The sequence below is a fragment of the Schistocerca gregaria genome, chromosome 3 (assembly GCF_023897955.1).
Source record: "Schistocerca gregaria isolate iqSchGreg1 chromosome 3, iqSchGreg1.2, whole genome shotgun sequence".
Lineage (NCBI taxonomy): Eukaryota > Metazoa > Arthropoda > Insecta > Orthoptera > Acrididae > Schistocerca > Schistocerca gregaria.
In genome coordinates, this window is record NC_064922.1 from 408,016,577 (window position 1) to 408,043,584 (window position 27,008).

The 27,008-nt window shown below is 42.0% G+C and overlaps 1 long non-coding RNA gene across 2 annotated transcripts in view; it reads left to right on the plus strand.

Moving 5' to 3' along the window:
• The first annotated feature begins 2,120 nt into the window (after positions 1-2,120).
• LOC126354299 (uncharacterized) overlaps positions 2,121-27,008 on the plus strand; it is a 68,167-nt gene continuing 43,279 nt past the window's right edge. Inside the window, exon 1 of one of the 2 annotated variants that reach the window (XR_007565291.1) lies at positions 2,121-2,304. This is a non-coding gene — a long non-coding RNA (uncharacterized LOC126354299). Of the gene's footprint in view, positions 2,305-16,421; positions 16,606-27,008 lie in introns of those variants that run through there. The other variant, XR_007565290.1, reaches the window with a different exon arrangement.

Genomic DNA, 27,008 nt, shown 5'->3' on the forward strand with positions numbered 1-27,008 from the left:
GACATCGAGAAGATAGAGAGATGCAGGAACTGTCGATGACATGCCTCCCTCAGGCCGCCCAATGGCTACTAATAGTGGATGACCGCTACCTACGGATTATGGCACGGAGGAACTTTGACAGCAACTCCACGATGATGAATAATGCTTTTCGTGCAGCCGCAGCACGTCGAGGTACTACTCAAACTGTGCGCAATAGGCTGCATGATGCGAACTTCAATCTCGACGTACATGGTGAGGTTCATCTTTGCAACCACGACACCATGCAGCGTGGTACAGATGGGCCCAACAACATGCCGAATGGACCACTCGGTATTGGCATCACTTTCTCTACAAAGATGAGTGTTGCATATGCCTTCAATCAGACAATCGTCGGACACGTGTTTGGAGGCAACTCGGTAAGGCTGAAGGCCACTGTCCATCGAGTGCAGCAAGGTGGAGGTTCCCTGCTGTTTTGGGGTGGCATTATGTATGGCCGACGTACCCCGCTGGTGGTCATGTAAGGCGCCGTAATGGCTGTACCATACGTGAATGCCATCCTCATAGTGCAACCATATTTGTAGCATATCGACGAGGCATTCTTCATAGTCAACAATTCGGGCCCCCATCGTGCACATCTTGTTAATGACTTCCTTCTTCAGGAGAACGACATCGCTCGACTAGAGTGGCCAGCATGTTCTCCAGACATGAACCGTATCGAACGTCCCAGAGATAGATTGGAAAGGGCTATTTATGGATGATGTGACCCAGCAACCACTCTGAGGGATCTACGCCGAATCGCCGTTGAGGAGTGGGACAATCTGGACCAACAGTGCCTTGATGAACATGTGGATGGTATGCCATCACGAATACAAGCATACATCAATGTAAGAGAAAGTGCTACTGGATATTAGAGGTACCGGTGTGTACAGCTGTCTGGACCACCACCTCTGAGGCTCTCGCTGTATGGTGGTACAACATGCAATGTATGGTTTTCGTGAACATTAAAAGGGACGGAAATTATGTTTAAGTTGAACTTTATCCTATGTTTCTGTACAGGTTCCGAAACTCGCGGAACCGAGGTGATGGAAAACTTTTTATTGATGTGTGTATAATAATTAGACAGAGATTTCGGAACAATATTTTAAATTGTAAGACATTTCCAGGAGCAGATGTGGCTATAACCACAATTTATTGGTTATGACCTGCAGATAAAAATTTAAAAAAATGCAGAAAGGTAGGCAATTAATTAGATAGGTCCTGGATCGATTGACTAGAACAGGGGAAAGGAATGCAGTATAGGAAGAATGAGTAGCTTTGAGAAATAAAACAGTGGAGCCTGTGGAAGGCCGCATCACAATCAATCCTGTATGGAACACAAAAGTACTTTATCATACAAGTAGCTTATTCGCCAGAAATGATTATTCGTATTGTATAATCTCTTTTGCAGCACTCAAGAAACTTTTGAACGTAAATATTTATAGTTGGAACACAAAGGTTTACAATTACATGGTGAAAGAAATTTAGAGTCAGATACCCTAGGTTCTTAATTGCAAAAGAGATCAAACTTGATATTCTTTTATCACAGTTCCATGTACTACGAGTAGAAGACAATGGTTTCAGTAAACCATACGTATTTTTTGGCATAGAATCCAAATATCCAATACCATTTGAGGTTCCCATTAGTACATACCAAGTTAACCGCAACCAAGCAGGGGGTTTCGTTAGTTGGTGGCCAGTTTTGTAGAGACAGGTATGTCCTTTACTAAAACTAACTTTTCACCTAGAACAATATTTTCTAATCTTTCTGCAGGACGCGTTGTTTTCGAGTTATTTTGTTGTCTTAACTTGAAACAAAAGCCCTGTGTATTTGCTACAGAAATTCTGTTCTGCGCTACTGACTGTTCGGTCACCGTATATTCCACGCCTATGGGAAAACTCCACACACGGTAATTCACTCGCTTTCGAGAAAGAGGAAAATGTCAGCTGCTGAATGAGTAGAATTTTTACCGTCAGTTCAGTACGATAACTAAACATTTCATTTCAGTTTTCCTTGTAGACTCGCAGAGGTCATGAGTGCCCTTAAATTTTTCGTACTCTGTTATCTTCCACAATATAAAGAGCGCTGTTGACGAAGAGGTTGATTGACAGCAATGACTCGCGGCGTAGCTGTACTATTGCTCCTCTGCCTGCTGGGTGCTTCCCTTGACAGAGGTTATCAGGGGGTGTCGGCTTACGAAGAAATTCAAACCCTAAACATGGTGGTGATGTTGGACCGCTGCAGAGACGGATATATCGAGGTCCATGATGGTGAATGCAGAAGAGTGGGTATGTTTCCTGATGTGATCAGTCGTTAAACTCTTTGGGTATTGTACAAATACTTCAATTGTGCCCTTAAATATGTCCATCAACTTCTTTGCTTCTGACATATTCTGAAAAATTGGCTAAGATGCTTTTTCGCGGTGGTTTGAATTATTTGTGACAGTGAGCTTGTGTTATATATTCTTGCAACAACTGTGTTACCTGACAGAAACTTCTTCAAAACACACAAATATACAAGTATTAGCCACGGTTGATGGAAATATGGCACACTAACTGGCTCGAAACGTATTCAGGAGCAGAAAAGGAGGTGACAAAAAAAAACTGTAAGCTCCCTATCACACTACGATAAATACAATATTGCAATGCCTGTTTTGCTCATAACTACGATGCAACTGAGACTCATCATCTATGTAATGAAATGACAACAGAGAAAATTTTTACCGGACCGGGACTCGAACCAAGATTTTCTGCTTATGGCGAGTGGTCGCCTTACATTTAGGCTGTCCGAGGACTCTTCACGGCCAGATCGTAACTTCCATTTGTCGTCATCCAGGTGTGTGTAACCTGCACTCGTACGTCCATTAGGTATATTTCGAAGTAGAGGAGACATCTTAACTGAAATTCACTTGCCCGGTGTCGGCTTGTAACTACAATGTAGCAGTACCTATGATGTTTATAAGTACGATGTTCCTTCGGACATGCATACATCTTCGGGTGGTTAGTACTGTTACACAGATTAGCACTAGTGTACATCTCTAGATGTAGCTTGAACGCAGCAAAACCGGTCGTGAATAAATTGGCAAGTGTTTGCGATTTTATTCAAGTTCAGTTTAGCATGAATTTCAACAGCTGCAGGTCCGCATATTATAAAGTTGTATGTGAGAATCCTAAAGAATCTGAGACTGGTCTCTGTATGACCTGACAGATCCCAAGACTTCCCCTGTCAGTTCTGTTCACTTTCGCTCACTTTGTACTCCAGACTGATAAATTTCACGCCATATCGCCTTTGCCGTTTGGTGGTCTCATTTTTCAATGTCACCCAAATAATTGATTGCCAGGGTAGGCATACGTGCCAGTCAACGAATAGTATACTAGACTTTCCAGACTTTTGAAAAAGTCGCTAGGTGGCAGCTGGTGCATGAGAGGAAACTTTGACGTTGTTCTCGTACTAGTATCTCGCTGTGGCTAATGGTACCGTTTTGCCGCAGGGACTCCTGCGGCTTACATGCTGGACTTCCTTCTTCCAACTGCTGACAGTTCCTTTGGGTGTTTCTCAGTGTTCCCGAGCTATTGAGAAGGCCACAGCTTGGTAACAAGTCCATTTCTTTGCAACGTTAATGCTATGGCCTCGATCAAGTTTCTTAGTCGTTCGAGACCCGAAGGCGACCCTCAACTCTCACTGCTGTAACTCGACTCCAGGGTTAAGAAAACAGCTGAGTAGAACCCAACTGTCTACTGCGTCTTCTGCCAGAGTGTCACAGGGTCCGAGCATCTCCTAAGTGGAAAGCTTTTGTTCCGACTGTGGGATTGCGACATTACATATATCACAATATCATTAGTAGTTGTTGTTGTTGTCTTCAGTCCAGAGACAGGTTTGATGCAGCTCTCCATGCTACTCTATCCTGTGCAAGATTCTTCATCTCCTAGTACCTACTGCAACCTACATCCTTCTGAATATGTTTAGTGTATTCATTTCTTGATCACGCTCTACAATTTTTACCCTCCACGCTGCCTCCAAACACTAAATTGGTGATGCCTTGATGCCCCGGAATATGCCTTACCAACCGATCCCTTCTTCTAGTCAAGTTATGCCACAAATTTCTCTTCTCTCCAATTCTATTCAATACCTCATCATTAGTTATGTGATCTACCCATCTAATCTTCAGCATTCTTCTGTAGCACCACATTTCGAAATCTTCTATTCTCTTCTTGTCCATGTTTCACTTCCACACATGGCTACTCTCCATACAAATACTTTCAGAAACGACTTCCTGACACTTAAATCTATACGCCATGTTAACAAATTTCTCTTCTTCAGAAATACTTTCTTTGCCATTGCCAGTCAACAGTTTATATCCTCTCTACTTCGACCATCATCAGTTATTTTGCTCCCTAAATATCAAAACTCATTTACTACTTTAAGTGTCCCATTTATTAATCTAATTCCCTCAGCATCACCCCATTAATTTTGACTACATTCTATTTTTCTCGTTTTGATTTTGTTTATGCTCATCATATCCTCCTTTAAAGACACTGTCCATTCCGTTCTTTGCTGTCTTTGACAGAATTACAATGTCATCGGCGAGCCTCAAAGTTTTTACTTCTTCTCTGTGGATTTTAATTCCTACTCCAATTTTTTCTTTTGTTCCCTTTACAGCTTGCTCAATATACAGATTGAATAACATCGGGGAGAGGCTACAACCCTGTCTCACTCCCTTCCCATCCACTGCTTCTCTTTCATGACCCTAGACTCTTATAACTGCTGTCTGGTTTCTCTACAAATTGTAAATATCCTGTCGCACTCTGTATTTTAACCATTCCCCCTTAGAATTTGAAAGAGAGTATTCCAGCCAACATTGTCAAAAGCTTTCTCTAAGTCTACAAATGCTAGAAACATAGGTTTGCCTTTACTTAATCTTTCTTCTAAGATAAGTCGTAAGGTCAGTATTGACTCACGTGTTCCAACATTTCTATGGAATCCAAACTGATCTTCCCCGAGGTGAGCTTCTACCAGTTTTTCCATTCGTCTGTAAAGAATTCGCGTTAGTATTTTGCAGCTGTGAGTTATTAAACTGATAGTTCGGTAATTTTCGCATCTGTCAACAGTTGCTTTCTTTGGTATTGGAATTATTATATTCTTCTTGAAGTCTGACTATATTTCGCCTGTCTCATACATGTTGCTCACCAGATGGTAGAGTTTTGTCAGAACTGGCTCTCCCAAGGCCGTCTGCATTTCCAATGGAATGTTGTCAACTCCCTGGGCCTTGTTTCGACGTAAGTCTTTCAGTACTCTGTCAAAGTCTTCACGCAGTATCGTATCTCCCATTTCATCTTCATCTAAATCCTCTTCCATTTCCATAATATTGTCCTCAAGTACACCACCCTTGTATAGACCCTCTATATACTTCTTCCACCTTTCTGCTTCCTCTTCTTTGCTTAGAACTGGGTTTCCATCTGAGCTCTTGATATTCATACAAGTGGTTCTCTTTTCTCCAAAGGTCTCTATAATTTTCCTGTAGGCAGTATCTATCTTACCCCTAGTGAGATAAACGTTTACATCCTTACATTTGTCCTGTAGCCATCCCTGCTTACCCATCTTGCACTTCCTGTCGATCTCATTTTTGAGACGGTTGACTCCCTTTTTGCCTGCTGCATTTACTGCATTTTTATATTTTCTCATTTCATCAATTAAGTTCCATATTTATTTTGTTACCGAATGATTTCTACTAGCCCTCGTCTTTCTACCGACTTCATCCTCTGCTGCCTTCACTACTTCATCCCTCAGAGCTACCCCTTCTTCTTCTACTGTATTTCTTTCCCACATTCCTGTCAATTGTTCCCTTATGCTCTCCCTGAAACTCTGTACAACCTGTGGTTTTATCAGTTTATCCAAGTCCCATCTCCTTAAATTCCCACCTGTTTGCAGTTTTTTAGTTTTAACCAATAGATTGTGGTCAGAATCCACATCTGCCCCTGGAAATGTCTTACAATTTAAAACCTGGTTCCTAAATCTCCGTTTTACCATTATATAAACTATCTGATACCTTCTAGTATCTCCAGGATTCTTCCATGTATACAACCTTCTTTTATGATTCTTGAACCAAGTGTTGATTTTCTATTTATAACCCTGTATTCACCTGACCAAAAGTCTTGTTCCTCCTGCCACCGATCTTCACTAATTCCCACTATATCTAACTTTAACCTATTCATTTCCCTTTTTAAATTTTTTAACCTACCTGCCCGATTAAGGGATCTGACATTGCACACTCCGATCCGTAGAACGCCAGTATTCTTTCTCCTGATAACAACGTCCTCTTGAGTAGTCCCTGCCCGGAGACCCGAATGGGGGACTATTTTACCTCCGGAATATTTTACCCAAGAGGACGCCATCATCATTTACTCATGCAGTAAAGCTGCAAGCCCTCGCGAAAAATTACGGCTGTAGTTTCCCCTTGCTTTAAGCCGTTGGCAGTACCAGCACAGCAAGGCCGTTTTGGTTATTGTTACAAGGCCAGATCAGTTAATCATCCAGACTGTTGCCCCTGCAACTACTGACAAGGCTGTTGACCGTCTTCAGGAACCACACGTTTGTCTGGCCTCTCTACAGATACCCCTAAGTTGTGGTTGCACCTACGGTATGGCCATCTGTGTAGCTGAGGCACACGAGGCTCCCCACCAACGGAAAGGTCCATGGTTCATCATTAGTTACACAGGTTAAAACGGTGCTAGCTGTCAATCTCACACAGATCATGTTCTGACGTCTCACTAACGGCCGTTGTTAAGTTTGTTCAATTTAGACCCCTGTGGATCAAAATAGAGTTTATCATCAAACATGGGAATCACATAAGAAGTTATTTACCTAAATGCTACACAAATAGTGTCTCTTAGCTCTTATAAACACAGTAAAACCAGTTACATTGGTGGTGTTATTAATTTTTTGAATTTCCAGGCTCTGACGTGCAGTGTACATTATTCTAACGGAATATCCTTATCTGTTGCAATCAGTGCTGCAACTGCTTATGAGTGGTTACCCTAAGTGTTCAGCATTATTTTCGTCACGCATAGTGTGACCTATTACTCCAGTCTCTGCCCTTATTCTAGCCACCTTTATTTACCAGTACGTACACCCCATGACAAAAGTGTGGCACCTGTAAGATACGGTCAGTTGCCAATGTACCTCATTACACAAACACACCACCGGCGGCTGGTCAAATTATTAGAGGTGCAATTCTCCGTGACCAGAGTGGATTACTGTTGTTCGCGTTTACTATTGTTAACAGGCCTAGTAAGAGATATAAGGGGCGCGGCTAACGTCAGCTGGAATACAAACACCGTGAAGGGTTTGGGGGTACTACTTACTCAGGTGAGACAGCGTAGTCGTACCCTGACATGGGTTTCAAAGGTATTCTGAACAGCCAAATTTAATACACTCAAGATAAATTTCGAACATAAATATGAACCGTTAGCAGACAAAGATATATCATTTACGTCGTGACTGAAATTTAAAATCAAATGCGTCGGTTCTTAATTGCTAAAACAAGAAGACTTGATATTTATCTCTGTTACAGCGCTATCTGCCAAGAAATGGGAAACAATGGCTTGACTAAACCGTGAGTATTTTTTGGCGCAAAATCAGAATATGCAATAAATATGAGGATTCCCTTAGGATAATACCAAGAGGGCGCACACACGCAAGAGGGATGGTTAAGAGGTGATCAGGAGTATCACAGATAAATGCCCCCTGTAATAACTTGAACTAAATTAACAAACATTAACCTTTCACCTTTTTGCACGATGTGTAATTTTCGAGATATTTAGTTGCCTCGAGTCAAAACAAAGATCCTGCATATTGGCTACAGAGGTTCTATTCTGCGCTGCTGACTGATCACTACATGTACATTCCACCACTAAGGGAAAACACCATACGTGGTACTTTACTCGCTCTTGAGAAAGAGGGAGAAAGTCTGTTGCTAACTTAGTGAAACTGTCCCCCTCAGCACGGTGCGATAACCAAGCATTTCATTTCAGTTTTCCTTGTAGACCCTCGCAGGTCATGAGTTTCCTTCTATTCTGTTATCTTTCAGAACATAATAGCTGCTGTCGAGAACGATGGTGCCATATAGTGATGACACACGACGTAGCCATTTTGGTTCTCATCTGCCTGCTAGGGGCTTTCCACGGCAGCATTTATTTGGGGTTGGCTGCTTCCGGACAAGTCAAATTCCACGCGTTAGTGGTGTTGCCGAACCGCTGCCGATGCGGTTGCGCCGAAGTCCATGACAGTGAACGCAGAAGAAGCGCTAATGTTGCGAGGTATTACACAAATATTTCAGCTTTTCCCTTAAAGATGTGGAGCAACTTCTTTGCTCCTTATTTGTTCTAAAAATTGAGTAACGTGCTTTTTGGCAGTGGTTTTACATCTGTTCTGACATTGAGTCTGTGTTAGGCCGTTCAAATGCATTCTTGGAGCAGTTGTACTATGTGCGACATACTAATTCAAAATACAAAAATATACATGTATTCACATGGAAATATGGTACATCATGATTGGCTCGAAACATAGTCACACACACACACACACACACACACACACACACACACACACACAAAGATATGTATATATGCACTAACACACATCGAACATTAATTTTCGTAAGCGTGGTCATAGAAAACATGCGAAAAGTTCGCAAATAATTATGTAGGGAAAGGTACCGACGGTATGGAATGAAGTAAACACTGATAAGAACATGGAGATACCGTGTAATCGTGTCGAACAGCGTTGTCAGCACGTAACAAGGCTCTGAAAGTGGTCTTATTGTGAGCGTTCAATTAACTGTCTAGTCTATTAGTGCAATATAGAGACTTGTGGTTCACGCGGATGTGACGGTTGCCAAATGTTGGCCTATATCAGAACGTAAGGACATGGAAACTCGACGTCAAGATCCCGCGGTTGATTCTGAATTGATGGTTGCTGTATTGTGCAGCAAGCACACTAACCATTTCACATCTGCGCCTGCCGTCCGAACCAAGTCCGAGCTATGGAATGCACAGATTTACGTTAACCCCACCACACGAACGTCGGTGTGCTGGGGTGCTCCCATGGCCGTGAAGCACGAAGTTATACAGTTATCGATCCCCTATTAAAATATCAGTCTAGCAAAAGAAACAGAAAAAAGAACGGCACTGGACGCCATCCTAAGAGCAAAATAAATCTCATGAGTAATTTCAAACTGTAGATTTTCCCTCACTCTGCACGATATCAGAGTTAAGCAACCAATGCTGCACTACTGGCCATCACAAATGCTACACCAAGAAGAAATGTAAATGATAAACGGTATTCATTGGACAAATATATTACACTAGAACTGACGTGTGATTACAGTTTCACGCAGTTTCGGTGCATAGATCCTGAGAAATCAGTATCCACAACAACCACCTCTGGCCATAATAACGGCGTTGATACGCCTGGGCATTGAGTCAAACAGGGCTTGGATGGCGTGTATAGGTACAGCTGCCCATGCAGCTTCAATACGATACCGCAGTTCATCAAGAGTAGTGACTGGCGTATTGTGACGAGCCAGTTGCTCGGCCACCATTGACCAGACGTTTTCAATTGGTAAGAGATGTGGACAATATGCTGGCCAGGGCAGCAGTCGAACATTTTCTGTATCCAGATACGCCTATACAGGACCTGCAACATGCGGTCGTGAATTATCCTTCTGAAATTTAGGGATCGAATGAAGGGTAGAGCCACGGGTCGTAACACATCTGAAATGTAGGGTCCACTGTTCAAAGTGCAGTCAATACGAACATGAGGTGACCGAGACGTGTAACCAGTGGCACCCCATACCATCACGCCGGGTGATACGCCAGTACGGCAATGACGAATACACGCTCCCAATGTGCGTTCACCGCAATGACGCCAAACACGGATGCGACCATCATGATTCTCTAAGCAGAACCTGGATTCATCCGATAAAATGACATTTTGTCATTCGTGCACCTAGGTGCGTCGTTGAGTACACCATCGCAGGCGCTCCTGTCTGTGATGCAGCCTCAAAGGTAACCGCATCCATGGTCTCCGAGCTGACAGTCCATGCTGCTGCAAACGTCGTTGAACTGTTCGTGCAGATGGTTGCAAACGTTGCCATCTGTTGACTCAGGGATCGAGAGGCGGCTGCACGATCCGTTACAGCCATGCGGATAAGATGCCTGTCATTTAGACTGCTAGTGACTCGAGGCCGTTGAGATCCATCACGGCGTCCCGTTTTACGCTCCTGAACCCACCGATTCCATATTCTGCTAATAGTCATTGGATTTCGACCAACGCGAGCAACAATGTCGCGATACGATAAACCACAATCGCGATAGGCTACAATCCAACCTTTATCAAAGTCTGAAACGTGGTAGTACGCATTTCTCGTCCTTACACGAGGCATCACAGCAACGTTCCACCAGGCAACACCGGTCAACTGCTGTTTGTGTATGCGAAATCGGTTGGAAAGTTTCGTGATGTCAGCACGTTGCCGGTGTCGCCACCGGCGCATACCTTGCGTGAATGCTCTGAAAAGCTAATCATTTGCATATCAAAACATCTTCTCCCTGTCGGTTAAATTTCGCTCTGTAGCACGTCATCTTCGTGGTGTAGCAATTTTAATGGCCAGTAGTGTAAATCCGGCCTGTATGATAAAGAGAAAAATTTCTAAACCTGCTTTTAAGATCGAATTCTTTATAGACGAAGCTAAGGATGTTGAACGAGGTGTTTTAAGGAACCAACTTACATGAAGAACCAAAGGACGAAGAAAGCAGCTTGCGCTGCAATTGTCGAACAACAGGCTGCAGACTTTTTAGACCGCTTATGAATGGCGTTGCGTTTCTTGCTAGGTGTGAACTGATTATTTTAACTGACTGCCTATGTGGACTGCAGAAGCTCTCAGTGTCGGAGCTTAGGCTGTGAAATGCTTTGCTTTTGTGAGATTTCATGCGAAACAGTTTAACGAAAAAGTCAATTTCCCTCTGGTTTGGCGCAAAGAAAGGAAATAGTCATTTGCTATCACCTCTGCCACCATTAAAATTTTTTAAGCCAATTTTTTTGTACTACGCAATGGGGACCTGTAAACCGATTTTCTAACTGTTGAGCAACTATACTTTCCCAAAACGTTTGGGGTCTTCACCTTCGATACATTCATTATCTCATCTCTGTTATCGAAGTTTCAGAGAGCAATTGCAGCTATAAGACTTGAAATTATGCAAATCGGATATATTCCTGACATCTGTGAATTATACGAAGTGAATCCAGCGATCGACAGTAGCTACGGTCTCGAATTTCTGCTACGGACGTTCGATGGGTCACTAAGCTGTCAACTAAGATATCTTTAGAGAATGATGAGACAAAACCCTTAAGCTTTTTTCTTTATCGGTATTAACATTAAATGAAGTCTTCATAACATACGAAGTTGGTTCTAAAGGTGGTCGAAAAATAGTACGAACTAGATTCTATCGGAGACATCCTCCTCCGGCACTGTACGACATAATGGCACGTCAAAACATGCGACCTATCAGCGTGGATCCGTAGGCACGGTCGTCGATTTTCCAAGTATCACAAGACATGTCTTCCTCTGAAAAAATTCCACCGGGCATTGGGTAAGGGGGTGTTCAATGCGGTAAGGCCATGGGAATTTGGAATGTTAGTGTAAAGGGAGGTGGCAACAATAGTGACGAGCAGGGCACCATGTGGTAAATGGACAGGAAGTGTGGAGAGTCAGTGGAGGAAGTGATTGGTATCATTTATGTAAGAGGGTGGGTTCTGGGTAATTGGTTGAAGGTGTTGGTCTACGAGAGCAGAGATTGTTTCAGTGGGCGCACAGTAATCAGTCACAATGGGGCGCCCTGGGCAGTCAGGTTTATGGACTTTGGGAAGCATGTAGAAGGTATGAGTGCTGCGTGTGGTAGTGGTGAGTAGAGATATGGACTCTGAGGAGAGGTTCTGGGATGGACCAAGGGATTTGAGTAGTATCTGGATTTCTGATGGGGTCGCTGTGGCAGGACTTGTAGGTGGAAGAATCTGACAGCTGGCGTAGTCCTTTGGCCAGGTAACCCTTGCAGTTCAAAACAACAGTGGTGGAGCCTTTGCCTGCAGGTAGAATTATAAGATTGGGATCAGTTTTTAGATGGTGGACTGTAGTTCTTTCTGTGGATGTAAGATTTGTTTGGATTTGGGGAATAATGGTGAGGCAAGGTTCGAGGTTAAGAAATAATTTTCCAGGGGGTGATCTGGGGGCAGTGGGGATGGATCACGACTGGATGGAGGAGTGAACTGAGTTAGGCAGGGTTCAATATTGGTCTTTGGTTGAGTCTGATTGGTAGGGTTGGTGGCGCAAAAGTGTTTCCACTATAAGGAAAAGGAGAGAAGGTCTCTAACAAGTCATGCGTGATTGAATTTTGGAGTAGGGCAAAAGGTGAGGCATTTGGGAAGGACGTTCCCTGTTTAAGTCAGCCCTGGACGGCGATTTATAACCAAGTGGGCCGGAGCTGCTCTTCTATTTTCGGAGTAGACTTCTGTCAATTGTCGTCTGGTAATTGGCGGATTCTACTTTGCCAGCAGTTGACCGAGGAGATCTCGCTGAAGTGCCGAGTCTCTATGGCACTGGTACCAGCTTGCATCTTTGCACCTGCGCTGCTTTTGCCCTGGCCGTGGCTTGTTCGGTTGACACAGCAGTAGGGAAACTCCTTTCAGAATTTAAATAGCCTACATAAAAATACACATTTCACTCATGAAGACGAAACCAATGATGCAGTACATGTTTTGGACGTGGAGGTAATTAGAGCTGCCTATGTTACACTGGGACACGATGTGTATCGCAGCCAATCCACACACACATCGATACCTGCACGCAGAGAGTCGCCATTACCAAGCTCACAATTCTGTTCTACACACGCTGGCTGCCCGTGGCTACTGGATATCTGATACTAATAACATCAAAGAAGAAATGAAAGAGCAACTCCACAACCCATTCCGTGCGGTTACATCACAACATTACAAGAAGGGCGGCCAAGACCGACCGGGACAAAACCAGAGAAGGAGGCAAGGAAGATAGCTAGTGCACTTTCTGTATGTGAAGGGTGTCTGTGAATGGCAAGGTAACGTCCTCCGCTGGTGACGTCCCAAAAATATTTCCCGCAGCAGCCCAAAAGGATCCACGACATGATAGGCTCCTTCAAGAACCTTAATAGTGCAAGAGTGTATGACCTACTTTCAGAGCGCGGAGCTGCCTACATACGGGGAACAGGGAGGCCAGTCAGCACACCATCAGCGGACATGAACGCTATGTGCGATTAGCACAACACGATTGATCGGCGACAGTTTGACCGTGACTGTGAACAAATTGTAATGTTCTAGGAAACCCGTGTGCTGGCGAAAGAGTCCTGGACGCGCCAGTGCAAAATACCAGAGGTGCCTGGTATTATTAAGCAGCCAGAAAACATTAATAGACAGATTGGCTACAAACTCGCAGCATCCTGGCTGCCGACTAGCTGACTATTCCAGTCTGACAGGCCGCCACTCCAAACAAACTGTTATAGAGGAAACTGGCAGGGAGACCTTCCGGATGATTATCCTGACTCAGACATCCATCCATGATAGAGCAGTATGAACATTTCGTCCTCTTCTCCAAAATCTCAACTCCTTCATTGAGGACAATGGGTGCGTAATAGGATTCGAAGGAGCACGGTACGTCTCCTAGTTCAAACATTCAAGCAGCAAAGATATGTGAGACTCCCCGTCCTAAAAGTCTCTCGGCCTCATGCATTTGGTTTGGAATGTGACGTACTAAACCACGAGTCCAACAAACCTCTATCAGCCCAGAGGGTCAGATCGATCTTTCAGTACTTCCGATCGCGTTTCCCATTTGAATCCATCAACGTGCCCCTCATCGCTCAAAATATTCACTGACGGTTCCAAAACAAGAGAGGACACTGGCTTTGCATAATTCTACGGAGATCCACTATCTTTGCCTATGTTCTACCAAAGTCGAAGTCCCTGCAATCAAGAAAGCTCTTCAATATGCGGTAAACCATTTCAACAACATCCTGATTGTCACGGAAGCGAAAGATGCACTGGAAAACCTGGGAAAGGAGCAATTTGGCTCCAACACTAACCGTCATGAACTCGATGTAATTAAGTTACTCTACCGGTGTGAAAGTCATCATAAAGGTGTCCAGTTATTATGGTCAAGGGACAGAGGTATCTCATGTAACGAGACAGCGGACCACTTGGGAAAACAAAGTGTGACTGATGGCCAACCCTACGACATACAGATTTTGTTGCTAGCGTGAAGTGTTGAGTGCGTGAATGTACGGGCCGAACAATGACATTTACCTGGAATTATCTTAATTTCTAATATGTATGCTGTATATGTGATATAAAAGATCTGTAGTTATTCACTTCTCTGCCTAAGCGGTTAATGACAAAGGCAAAAAAATAATATAAGAAAACTATGCTCTCCAGAAACTAAGCACTGATTTATAGACGTACACTACAAATTTCTGAGAAGCATGTGAAACACAGTGCTTTTAAACAGTATTGCCTGTACCAGCAAAGTAATGAATTTCACAACAGCTGCGCTGCACCTTTCCTCAATTCCATCCGCAAAATCAATCTTCCCTGATGAAGGCAGTTGTGATACAGTCGAAATATTTATGTTTAAAGTATTTTATACAACAACGTGGTACAACACGTAGAATAATGTTAATCGTCATGGCGTAAGTCACGGAAGACTATGTAGTTAAAATACCGGTATGACACATGTCGCAAATAAACGAAAAGCCCCTGTATTTAACCTGTCACAGCCCCAAGCGAAGGTCTACGAACAAATCCGACGCTGCACCATTACTTAACTTCTGCAGTAAATTGGAATATTATTTGTTTTTACTGAAGACAACTAAATATCTCGAAAACGACCCAATGTGCGAAAAATTATGTAGGTGAAAAGTTCATACTAGTAAAGGGAACATCTGTCTGTACTGTAACTGACCACCTCCTAACCACCCCTCCTGCGTCGGCGGGGTCAGTTTTGCACTTTCAAATAGGAACCCCAGTTATTGTTGCATATCCGGATTTTACGCCAAAAAATTGGTAATTGTTACTGAAATCATTCATGGCCGATGGCACTGTAATCGACAAATATCAAGGACGCCTGTTTTTGCAATTGAGAACCGACACATTTTTTTCTACGTTTAATTTAAGAAGTAAATGTAAATCTTCGTGTGCTAACGATTGATACAGATGTTCAAAGGTTAATATAGTGTTTCCAATGTGATTTTGAAGTTCAAATAATATGGCTAGACACTAACATTTCTGACAAATAAGCTACTTATACGGTAACGTAATTTTTTATTTCCTGCGGGATTGATACCGGTGAATCCGTAAACCATTGGAATTTTGATGGCCACCCTCGAACAGCCACACCAGGGTAAAAGGTTTCGGTGTGTGTTCCCACCCAGCCGCCGTAACCCTTGTGCTGGTCGCTACGCGGCTATCGGCAGGATACGAACCACAACCATTGTAACAAGGAAAAGTGTCCGCAGTATGATGGTGAAAGGCGCACCTGGCATGGATACTCACCAAAATCGAGTAACCCTATGGTGAGCAATCACATATCCCGATATAACAGGAAACTATTACATCCACGTTGTTGTTCCTGGATCACGATAAACCAAGTTTCTAACTATACATCGAATCAGCTAATCAAATTGTACTGTACAATCAAATTTGTAACACTCAAGTAAATTTCGAACATACATATCAACTGTTAGAACACCAATGTTTACATTTACATCGCAAATGAAATGTAGAATCAAATACGTCGAGACTCAATTACAAAACAGGCTCACTTGATATTAGCCGATTACAGCACGATCTACCAGTTTGAGTAAACCGAGAGTATTTTTTGGCGTAGAATCCGAACAGGCAATGAAAATGTGTGATCCCCGTTTAGAAATACAAAATTGACCCTGTCCACACAGGAGGGGTAGTTAGGAGGGGGCCAGATGAATCTCAGACAAAGTCTCCTTTATTAACATTATCTTTCCATCTACAACTTTTTTTTTGTCTATATGTCGTTTCCGATACATTTAGTTGACTCAAGTTAAATCAAACACTCTGTATGCTGGCTTCAGAAATTCACCTCTGTGGGAAGTTATCATTCACGGTAATTTAATGGCTTTCGAGAAAGAGGCAAAAGTATGTTACTAACTCAGTGGACTTATTCCCGTCAGCACAGTTCGATAACAAAACATTACATTTCAGTTTTCCTTGTAGACTCTCTGAGGTCATGAGTGGCCTCATATTTTTCATTATCTGTTATCTTCCAGTATATAAAGGCTGCAGTTAAGAACGAGGATAGCAGCAAGTGATGACGCGCTGTGTAGCTGTTTTAGTGCTCCTCTGCCTGCTAGGGGCTTTCCATGACAGTGGTTACCGGGGGATGTCCGCTTCCGGACAGATGAATATACAAACGATAGTGACGTTGCCGAACCGCTGCATGTACGGTTACGTCGAAGTCCATGATGGTGAATGCAGAAGAAGCGGTACGTTTCTTGAAGTAATCAGTTGTTACTATCGTTTGGCATTCTACAAATATTTCAGCTGTTCCCGTAAGGATGTTGAGCAACTTCTTTGACCCTGACAGTTCTAAAATTTCGCTAAGACGTTTTCAGCGAGTGAGTTTTTGTTAGGGCGTTCAAATACGTTCTTGCAACAGTTATTTGAAAACAACTTATTTAATATACTCTAAAAATATACGTGTATTCGCCAAAGTCTGATGGAGATATTGTACACACTACCTGGCTGGCGAAGAACGTATGCGCCGGAAACCGAATGAGAAGAAAAAAATAAAACTGTAAGCTATTTACCACACACGTATTCACACACACACACACACACACACACACTCACACACACACACACACACACACACACACACACACACACACACACACATACCCACGTTACCGAAATGTCGGTCCATGCTCAACGAGTCTTCTTTCATTATATCTTACAATATCGTGTAAAGGTCATTTTGCAGAACATTATCTTAATTGGTATTAAAATATGGTTGTATGGTATTTACTCTCGATGTCACATTACAAATATACAACCGCTCGCTCACCGATAGATCTGTACCTACAGATTGGAAAATTGCGCAGGTCGCACCAGTGTTCAAGAAGGGTAGTAGGAGTAATCCATTTAACTACAGACCTATATCATTGACGTCGGTTTGCAGTAGGGTTTTGGAGCATATACTGTATTCAAACATTATGAATCACCTAGAAGGGAACGATCTATTGACACGTAATCAGCATGGCTTCAGAAAACATCGCTCTTGTGCAACGCAGCTAGCTCTTTATTCGCACGAAGTAATGGCCGCTATCGACAGGGGATCTCAAGTTGATTCCGTATTTCTAGATTTCCGGAAAGCTTTTGACACCGTTCCTCACAAGCGACATCTAATCAAGCTGCGGAGCTATGGGGTATCGTCTCAGTTGTGCGACTGGATTCGTGATTTCCTGTCAGGAAGGTCGCAGTTCGTAGTAATAGACGGCAAATCATCGAGTAAAACTGAAGTGATATCAGGTGTTCCCCAGGGAAGCGTCCTGGGACCTCTACTGTTCCTGATCTATATAAATGACCTGGGTGACAATCTAAGCAGTTCTCTTAGACTGTTCGCAGATGATGCTGTAATTTACCGTCTAGTAAGGTCCTCCGAAGACCAGTATCAGCTGCAAAGCGATTTAGAAAAGATTGCTGTATGGTGTGTCAGGTGGCAGTTGACGCTAAATAACGAAAAGTGTGAGATGATCCACATGAGTTCCAAAAGAAATCCGTTGGAATTCGATTACTCGATAAATAGTACAATTCTCAAGGCTGTCAATTCAACTAAGTACCTGGGTGTTAAAATTACGAACAACTTCAGTTGGAAGGACCACATAGATAATATTGTCGGGAAGGCGAGCCAAAGGTTGCGTTTCATTGGCAGGACACTTAGAAGATGCAACAAGTCCACTAAAGAGACAGCTTACACTACACTCGTTCGTCCTCTGTTAGAATATTGCTGCGCGGTGTGGGATCCTTACCAGGTGGGATTGACGGAGGACATCGAAAGGGTGCAAAAAAGGGCAGCTCGTTTTGTATTATCGCGTTATAGGGGAGAGAGTGTGGCAGATATGATACACGAGTTGGGATGGAAGTCATTACAGCATAGACGTTTTTCGTCGCGGCGAGACCTTTTTACGAAATTTCAGTCACCAACTTTCTCTTCCGAATGCGAAAATATTTTGTTGAGCCCAACCTACATAGGTAGGAATGATCATCAAAATAAAATAAGAGAAATCAGAGCTCGAACAGAAAGGTTTAGGTGTTCGTTTTTCCCGCTCGCTGTTCGGGAGTGGAATGGTAGAGAGATAGTATGATTGTGGTTCGATGAACCCTCTGCCAAGCACTTAAATGTGAATTGCGGAGTAGTCATGTAGATGAAACATTTACTTTAATAACACAAATATTAATTTAACACTTCCCCACATAAGAATTTTCAATCTTCATCAATAAAAATTATTTCTTGAAACATTAGTTGTCCAGGCGGAAAATTTTTCAGGTTAATGTAAGTTTCCTCTCTGGCAGACATTTAATATCACTAGATAACTGATCAAATATTTTTGAAGTGCCATTAATCACACTTTTTATCAACTAAAGCCAATTTAGATTATGGACATTTTTTCTTATAGTATTGTACTTGTGGATGTAATTACTCTTTTTTAGCTGTAATGGATTATTTTTAAAAAAAATGGAAGATGAAAAATGTGTGGTGTGATTACACAATTAAAATATCTAAATCCTCGAACAGCTGCCTACAGAATGATCGAAGCTGATCACCAGTTATCACACTTGTGATACACTTTGGTGTAATGAATACTTTCATTCCCATAAATTAGGAATTCAGTTCCACATCACGTCACTGCGAGATAATAATCAAAGGATGTTAGCTTACTGATTTGTCACTTTGATCGGTTTTGATTATGAAAAATGTAAAAGTGAATGAAGTGGTTTTCTTTGTTCTAAATGAAGTGTTTTATCTAAGAATTATATAATGTTTTTCTTCATATTTAAATTCTCACCAAAACTTCAAAAACTGTGCTTTACTCGCTGATTAATGTTCATGCTTTAAAGTTATAAGTAGTGGTGTACCTGCTGACGTGCAGACGCAAACGCTGAGTTTTCTGAAAGCTGAGTGAGAAATCATTAGCAGAAAACCAGTCATTGATGCTTCTAAACACATAATCTGCACCCATAATGTGCACTTTCTTATCTTTGTACATGTGTGTTTGAACTGACTGTTAGACTTCTGTCATCTGCCAAAAGAGCTAATACTGCTCGATGTGCTATAAACAGAAGGCCATTAGCACATGTAAGATACAACAGAAAAGACTCCGCTATATACTGTTGATGACTGACGAAGTGGTACGTTCTTTGGCGTCTCTTTGTGATACATGAAGTGAGCCATATGTTACCTATGTTATTAATGTCCCAAAACATTTTCTGTGAAACAAATTGTGATTTACAGAGGTAAACTCCTTGGATAAGTCACAGAAGATGCTGACTCATGCTGTTTTGTTAATAATTGTATAATTTTACCAGTGAATGTATAGATAACCTTACTAGTTGAGCAATCCTCTTTTTCTAAGTTGAATTGCTAGGTATATCACTGTTATAGATATGAGACACAATTCGAGAGCATTTCACTTCATGAAACATTTTAGAAATTGGCAGCAGCAGTGAAACAAGTCAGTAATTATTAACATAGTTATTATCACTGTTCTCATAGAGAAGCTTAACTACTGCATTTTTAACATTTCTGGTTTGATGCCTGGATTAACTGAAACATTATATATTTCTGGGAAGATGATTCTTATTTTGTGTCAGCAACATTGGACACACCATGAGCTCCGTGTGAAGTTGTACTTTTGAGAGCGTTTGAATGGTTCAAATGGCTCTTAGCACTATGGGACTTAACTTCTGAGGTCATCAGTCCACTAGAACTTAGAACTACTTAAACCTAACTAACCTAATGACATAACACACATCCATGCCACAGGCACGATTAGAACCTGCGACCGTAGCGGTCGCGCGGTTCCAGACTGTAGCGCCTAGAACCTCTCGGCCACTCCGGCCAGGTGAGAGAGTTTACTTCATTATTTGTTATAGATGAAAAATTGGTTGAGTGTTCTAGGTTACAAAATTTTAAAGAAGTAGGTTTTTAACATTCTCTTTGCTTTTCTGATGAACTCAAGCAATCTATTGTTTATACTAAATTTAAGAAATTAAAGGCACTTGCAATATGTAACTTTTAATTTCTAATCATAATGTTTAAATCGTTAGAAACAATACTGTCTACTCCAGCTGTTGACCCGTCACCTTTCTCACTATATTCCATACATATTTAATTATAAATTATAGAGTGCAGCAATGAGTCGTCATTTTTAGATTTTTTATGCAAATCCAGATGTCGGCTACTAGCTAGCCATTCTCAATGCGCTATTTCTTATTCTCAATGACAGGAAGTTCCTGTTGTTCGGGAGTCAGTCACAGTTCTTTGAATAATATTCAAAGAACTAAAGTAGTCAAAGAACTGTGACTGACGCCCGAACATAAGGAACTTCCATTCAGTGAGAATAAAAAATAGCGCATTGAGAATGGCTAGCTACTAGGCGAAATCTAGATTTACATAACAAAATCTAAAAATGACGACTGATTGCTGCACTCCACAATTTATAAGTCACACATAGAGTCGCTGAATGCATCCACTTTCCGAGTGGAAGGTAACCTGATGAAGATTTAATTATGCTGTCATAATTAATAAATTCAGAATAACAGTTTTAGTTATTGACTTTTTAATAACTTTTCGTAATAATGTGAAGTAATTTTTGTAGTTTAAAAATACAGCACACTCATTACCAGTTAATTTTAAGACATACATTCCCATTACTTTTAAAAATCAGCCAAATCCCATTATTAATTCATAGATATTTATATGGCTCTTAAATGTGCTCCATAATTATTTTAAGATGAAAATGTCAAACATAGATAAAAACTTATCATGGAATACAATAAATCTGACATTAGAATTTTTTCACTATGAACTTCATTCCAAACCACTTTTCTCAAGCGAGTATCTAATGTCAGGGAGTCTATTAAGTATTGAGTATAAATTTATTTGCTTTCTTCGAACGTGTGTAAAGATAGTATCAGTGCTATGTTGATCAAAACGCATTGGATAATTCCTTATTACAATCAGATCACTTGATATGAAATATGTTTATAGGTTATTTTTTTCTCTCACAGTGCTCAATAAAACCTACACCGAAATAACTACACAACATTATTCCTTGTTCTTGTCTCACAGGTAATTTACAATGAATGCAGAAGAGTCTTAGGTAGTTCAAAAATTCGCAGTGGGGATCTGTATACAGCTATTTTTATATTACAGTTTTCTTTAGTGGCCGGTCATCAGTATACACCTCTGTATCCTGATCTCTGTAATGTTTCTAAAATTGTGTGCCACCTGCTTTTGTATATGTGTCAACTCCCTGCTTTTCCTCATTTATGCTACAAGAGAGATGCTAATCCATAACCATTTATCTTTGACTTACCGACCCTTGTGTTCATGCTGAGATCGGACTGGCGCATTTCATCTACCGTTTCATGACTTTCTAAAACTTTCAAATAAACAAGAAGCTTGCCTACTTTATTTCTACTTTATTTTTTAATCCCCTGGTAAAGTGAGCAAATGAATTATGGCTTCTTTTTGACGTTTTGTTACACAATATGTAGTAATCTTTCACCATAAAACTTATTTCAAAATTTCCTGCTTGTATCAAGAGTATATCTTATGAAACCCACTTTATGTGACACAAATTTCGCTACACCCCCTTTCCATTATTATCTTTACCAGGAGCTCAGTTAAATTATCCTTCACTCTGTTATGCAGATGGATATTATGCTTGGTTACCGTTCTTGTGAGTGATCATTATGTTTAATTTATCTGGCCATTCATTGACACAGACGCACTTGAATTTCGTCCTCGGTGTTTTTGAAATGCGAATCAATATTTGGTGCACTGTGTCATAGTTTATTCCTTCCTGGTACGGTTGCATTCTCTGCAAGGTCCCCTGGTCTTCAGGCTTTCCTGCTACCTGACAGAAAGGACACCTCTTCATATGTATTTGTGGAAGGGTCTAGTTTGATCATTGGATGTGTCATTCAGGTGCAACAGTACCACATAGGCTAATTAATATGTGAGATTACTTGTTGCTCATAGTTCGACTTTATGTACAGAAGCTATACGTGAAGCTTTTGGCACCACGTTGTATGACTGTTTACACTTAATGACAAGATGTGTTGTTCGAGAATAGGTATGTCAAGCATAAATCGGTAACCACTGCAGCAAAAATTGTGTATTCATGCAACTGAGATGGACAAAATAAAAATTATCATATTTCCTCAGCGCTGAAAAGTAGTCTCAAATGAGCAACCGTTTGGTTTGTTCTGCATCGTCTACTTTAGGTTTGTTTCGCGTAAGAATGGGAATGGATTAAATAATATGAAGAACCTTCTCTACTGAGTATTTCTGCCTGATAAACACTTTGGGAATAAGAGAACACGGTAATAATGTGACGTATATTAAGCCTCATCTACTACACTTTAGTCGGGTCTGCGTACAGTTCAAGGTAGAATGAAAATTCCCCGGGAAGGTTGTTCGCGAGCACAATGTCAGTACACGGACACCACTTCGAATCGTTGGTTGAAGTGAAAATTACATGGACGATAAAAAAAATTAAATAATATGGATCTAAATCCTCTTACTCTGGGACTTATTCATCATAGCTTAAGCAGTCTTCCGCTTATTGCATATGTTTCTAAAGTCTAGAAAGTAAACTTGCTCATTGAGCAGCTCAGTTGCAATCTACAGAAGTATTAAAGTATAAGGTACTCCAGTACTGAAACAGTATTTGGAGAGAACTTCCTGTTTTGCCCTGTTTCACACAGTTTTAGTGCACTAGATTTTAAGCGGTACATCTGGTTTATTTCTTTCACTCCTTCCAGTTTTCTTCGGTACCTAAAGTACCAATAGTTTCACTGTTTGTACCTGTTGCATTGCTTCTGCTTCCGTTGCTGCTTTCAAGTGTTGCTCCGTTTGTACTTGTTACACTTGTTATAATTGTAACACTGTTTAAGCCTGTTAACATGAGTCTTCTCGCTACACCCCTCCTACTCGTTTCAGTGCACCTAGTCGTGACGCTGCTTGTAGTTGTTGGATTGCTTTCTTTTTTTTCACTACTTCGACATCTTTAACTATTGACTGACGGCTACACGAGAGTGACTATATAAGGAAAATAAATTTTATGACAATATTACAGAAAGAGTGGAGGTCGCAGATGAAGATTAGATAAAAGACACGACACTGTGAGAGTAACTCCAGTGAACACTGAAAGACCTGAATGGAACCAAGGCCCCAGGAGTAGAATACATTCCTTCAGAATGACTGAGATTGTTGTAGTGCCAACTATGACAAGATTGTGTCCGTCCCTCCATCCCCCCCCCCCCCTCGTGTATTTTAGATATATGACACCATCAGACCACAATTTTTCTTTTTTGTCGTCAGTCGTTTGATGCGACCCGCCACGAATTCCTCTCCCGTGCTAACCTCTTCATCTGAGGGGGTGTGGGGTGGGGGGGGGGGGGGGGGGTAGCACTTGCAATCTACGACCTCTATTATTTGTTCGATATATTCCAATCTCTATCTTCCTCTACAATTTATCCTCTCTACAGCACCCTCTAGTACTATGGAAGTCATTCCCTCATGTCTTAACAAATGTCCTATCATCCTGTCCCTTCACTTATCAGTGCCTTCCACATTTTCCTTCCCTCTTCGAATCTTCGTAGAACCACCTCCTTCCTTACTTTATCAGTCCACCTAATTTTCAACATTCGTCTGTGACACCACATCTAAAATGCTTCGACTGTCTTCTGTTCCGGTTTTCCCACAGTCCATGTTTCACTACCATACAATGGTGTACTCCAGATGTACATTCTCAGAAATTTCTACCCGAAATTAAGGCCGATATTTCATATTAGTAGACCTCTTTTGGCCAGGAATGCCTTTTCTGCCTTAGCTAGTCCGCTAGACTACAATATAGCACTGCAAGACACAAGTGGCCCATCGGGACCATTCGACCGCCGTGTCATCCTCAGTTGAGGAGGCGGATAGGAAAGATGTGTGGTCAGTAAACAACACTTCCGGTCGTTATGATGGTTGTCTTTGTACGGAGCCACTACTGTTCGGTCGAGTAGCTCCTCAATTGGCATCACAACGTTGAGTGCATGCCGAAAAATGGCAACAGCGCATGGCGGCCTGGATGGTCACCCATGCAAGTGCTGGGCACGCCCAACATCGCTTAACTTCGGTGATCTCACGGGAACCGGTGTATCCACTGTTGCAAGGCCGTTGCCAGACTACAATATAAGTATAATATTTCCAATTTCAGAGATGGACAGTTCAAATGGTTCAAATGGCTATGAGCACTGTGGGACTTAAATTCTGAGGTCATCAGTCCCCTAGAAGTTAGAACTACTTAAACCTAAGCAACCTAAGGACATCACACACATCCATGCCCGAGGCAGGATTCGAACCTGCGACCGTAGCGGTCGCGCTGTTCCAGACTGAAGCGCCTAGAACCGCTTGGCCACACCGGCCGGCAGATGTAAAGTGCTGACAGATGTAAATACTACTGAACCGCCAGTTGAATAACTCATGGATGTAAAATATTGCCACGAAGATCTTTTTGTGGGTAAAGAAATATAAGAACACGCTAGGCCAGTGCCTCTCTCACAAGGAAAATACGCGCGTGCGAAGCAAGGTGCAGGGTGTTTGCACGGTGCATCGGTCCAACTCGGCGTAATACACCTCAACTCGTCTCGCACGTTGAAACCGCCGTGACACACTGCCGAGTGCGTTAATAGACGGATTATTCGATACTGAAACAGATACGCTTAAGACAGTTAAATAACCGATCAACCTGCTCCGAGGAAAGCGATTTCCTTAAGTCCATTTAAACAGGAGTGGGTACGTTCTTGTTTGTTTGCCAGTTGTGACGATAAAGCCAAACGTTTAATCTGAAAGGAATTATTACGCGCCTGAGAAAATCGTCTATCGGAAGACACTAAAGCAAACAGTATTCAGAAAAGTATAGGGAAGTGATGGGGGTACCCAAGAGAGGACGAGTTGGAGAAGTTGCAAACACTTGCAGAAGATAATTCTGTATCCACAAATGAGGTTTGTACCAGTACACGTTTATTTTAGTTAAAGAACCTGCGAAAGGAAATGAAATTTTCTTACTTTTCTCTAAAATGTGTATTCGTTTCCGTTTTCGCTTGTAGCAATTCGTAACGTTAGCCATGCTTTAGACCGCATGGCTTTCCGGATTTGGAAGGAGCACCTAGTTGCCGGCACGAATCCGCCAGGCGGACATGCGTCAAGGTCCGTTGAAGCGGCCAGTCTGTGGCAGGTTTTTAGGGAGTTTTCCATCTACCTTGGTGAATGCGGGCTGATTCCCCTTATCATCCGAAGTTACACTATGTCGGCAATTGCTGCGCAAACAAGTTCTCCACGTACTTGAGATGTTCTTTGGGGGGCGGGGGGGGGGGGGGGGTGGTCTCCAACCGCACAATAAACCAGAGAGAGTGGTTCGGTTTGGGGCGGCGGAGGGGCGGACTGCGGTAGTCGTGGGACCACTGCGGCAGCAGCGTGGGCGGAGCCTCTCCGTCGTTAGTAGCGCCCCCCCCCCCCCCCCCCCCCCGGTAACGCACAATACAATACAAATTCTTAACATAATCTTTTTCTCTAATTTAGGATGAAGAAGATCAAGAGTGCTGCGAAAGGACTCATATAACTAGTTATAAAGTTGCTCTCCGTTTGGCAAGATCTACGAAACCTTTATGGAATATTTTGTTGGGTGTAGTAGAGAAAATGAACCGCGCGTTAGCTTCCGTTTACAGAACAATACTACTTGCCAGTACGACAATATTTCAGCGAATCAGTGACATTATCAGTAGCTTTCTCTAAATCTACAAATGCTGCAGTTGTAGGTTTGCCTTCCTTCTTAGATACGTCGGAGAGTCACTGTTGTCTAGCCCAGGGCGTATCACAGTGTGTACGGCAGCTCATCGCTCGGCGCAGAACGCAGAAGACGGTTTTGTTATGCTGACGACGGTACAGACCCCCACTCCTCGACTTGGAGCAGTTGCGCTGTCTTCCTGTTTCCTTAAGATTACACCGGTCGCTCCGCATGTCTCGACCTACCCTCAAACATCCTCTTTTCCTTTATCATTGTCAAATGTTCATGGCCAGCTGGCGCAGAGCTTAGTTTGGTGGGACGGGATTACCGGTGCAAAAGAGATTTAAATATAAAAATAAGTTTAAATTCCGTTTCAACAGATAACTATCTATTCTATTTCCTTCTTTTCTGTTTCCAATTATGTCACCGAGATCTGGAACATCAAATCGGCTGACAGCAATTCTAACAGCACTCTTTTAAACTACAGTACCTGTAATCTAGTCTTCGTACAAGCCGAAACATAAGAAAACGTTTCAGGTATGCAACTGAAACCAAATGTAGAAATAATATTCTCTACTTCTCTACGCAGCTTACGAAAGTCTTTCTTCGGCCATTCTGGTAGAATTCGAGCGAATCTATAGGTACTGCAAAATAAATCCTTTCGGTCATCATCGGTTTGCAACTCTATTAGTTAGAAATGTTGATGTGAAGGCGCACTTTCAGATCGAAAAGGGTTTTACAAACATATCAGTTATTGCCTGCAAATTAGTAATTTACTGTTACAAAAACAAAAACAAATGTTAATATACGAAAGTAATGCATAA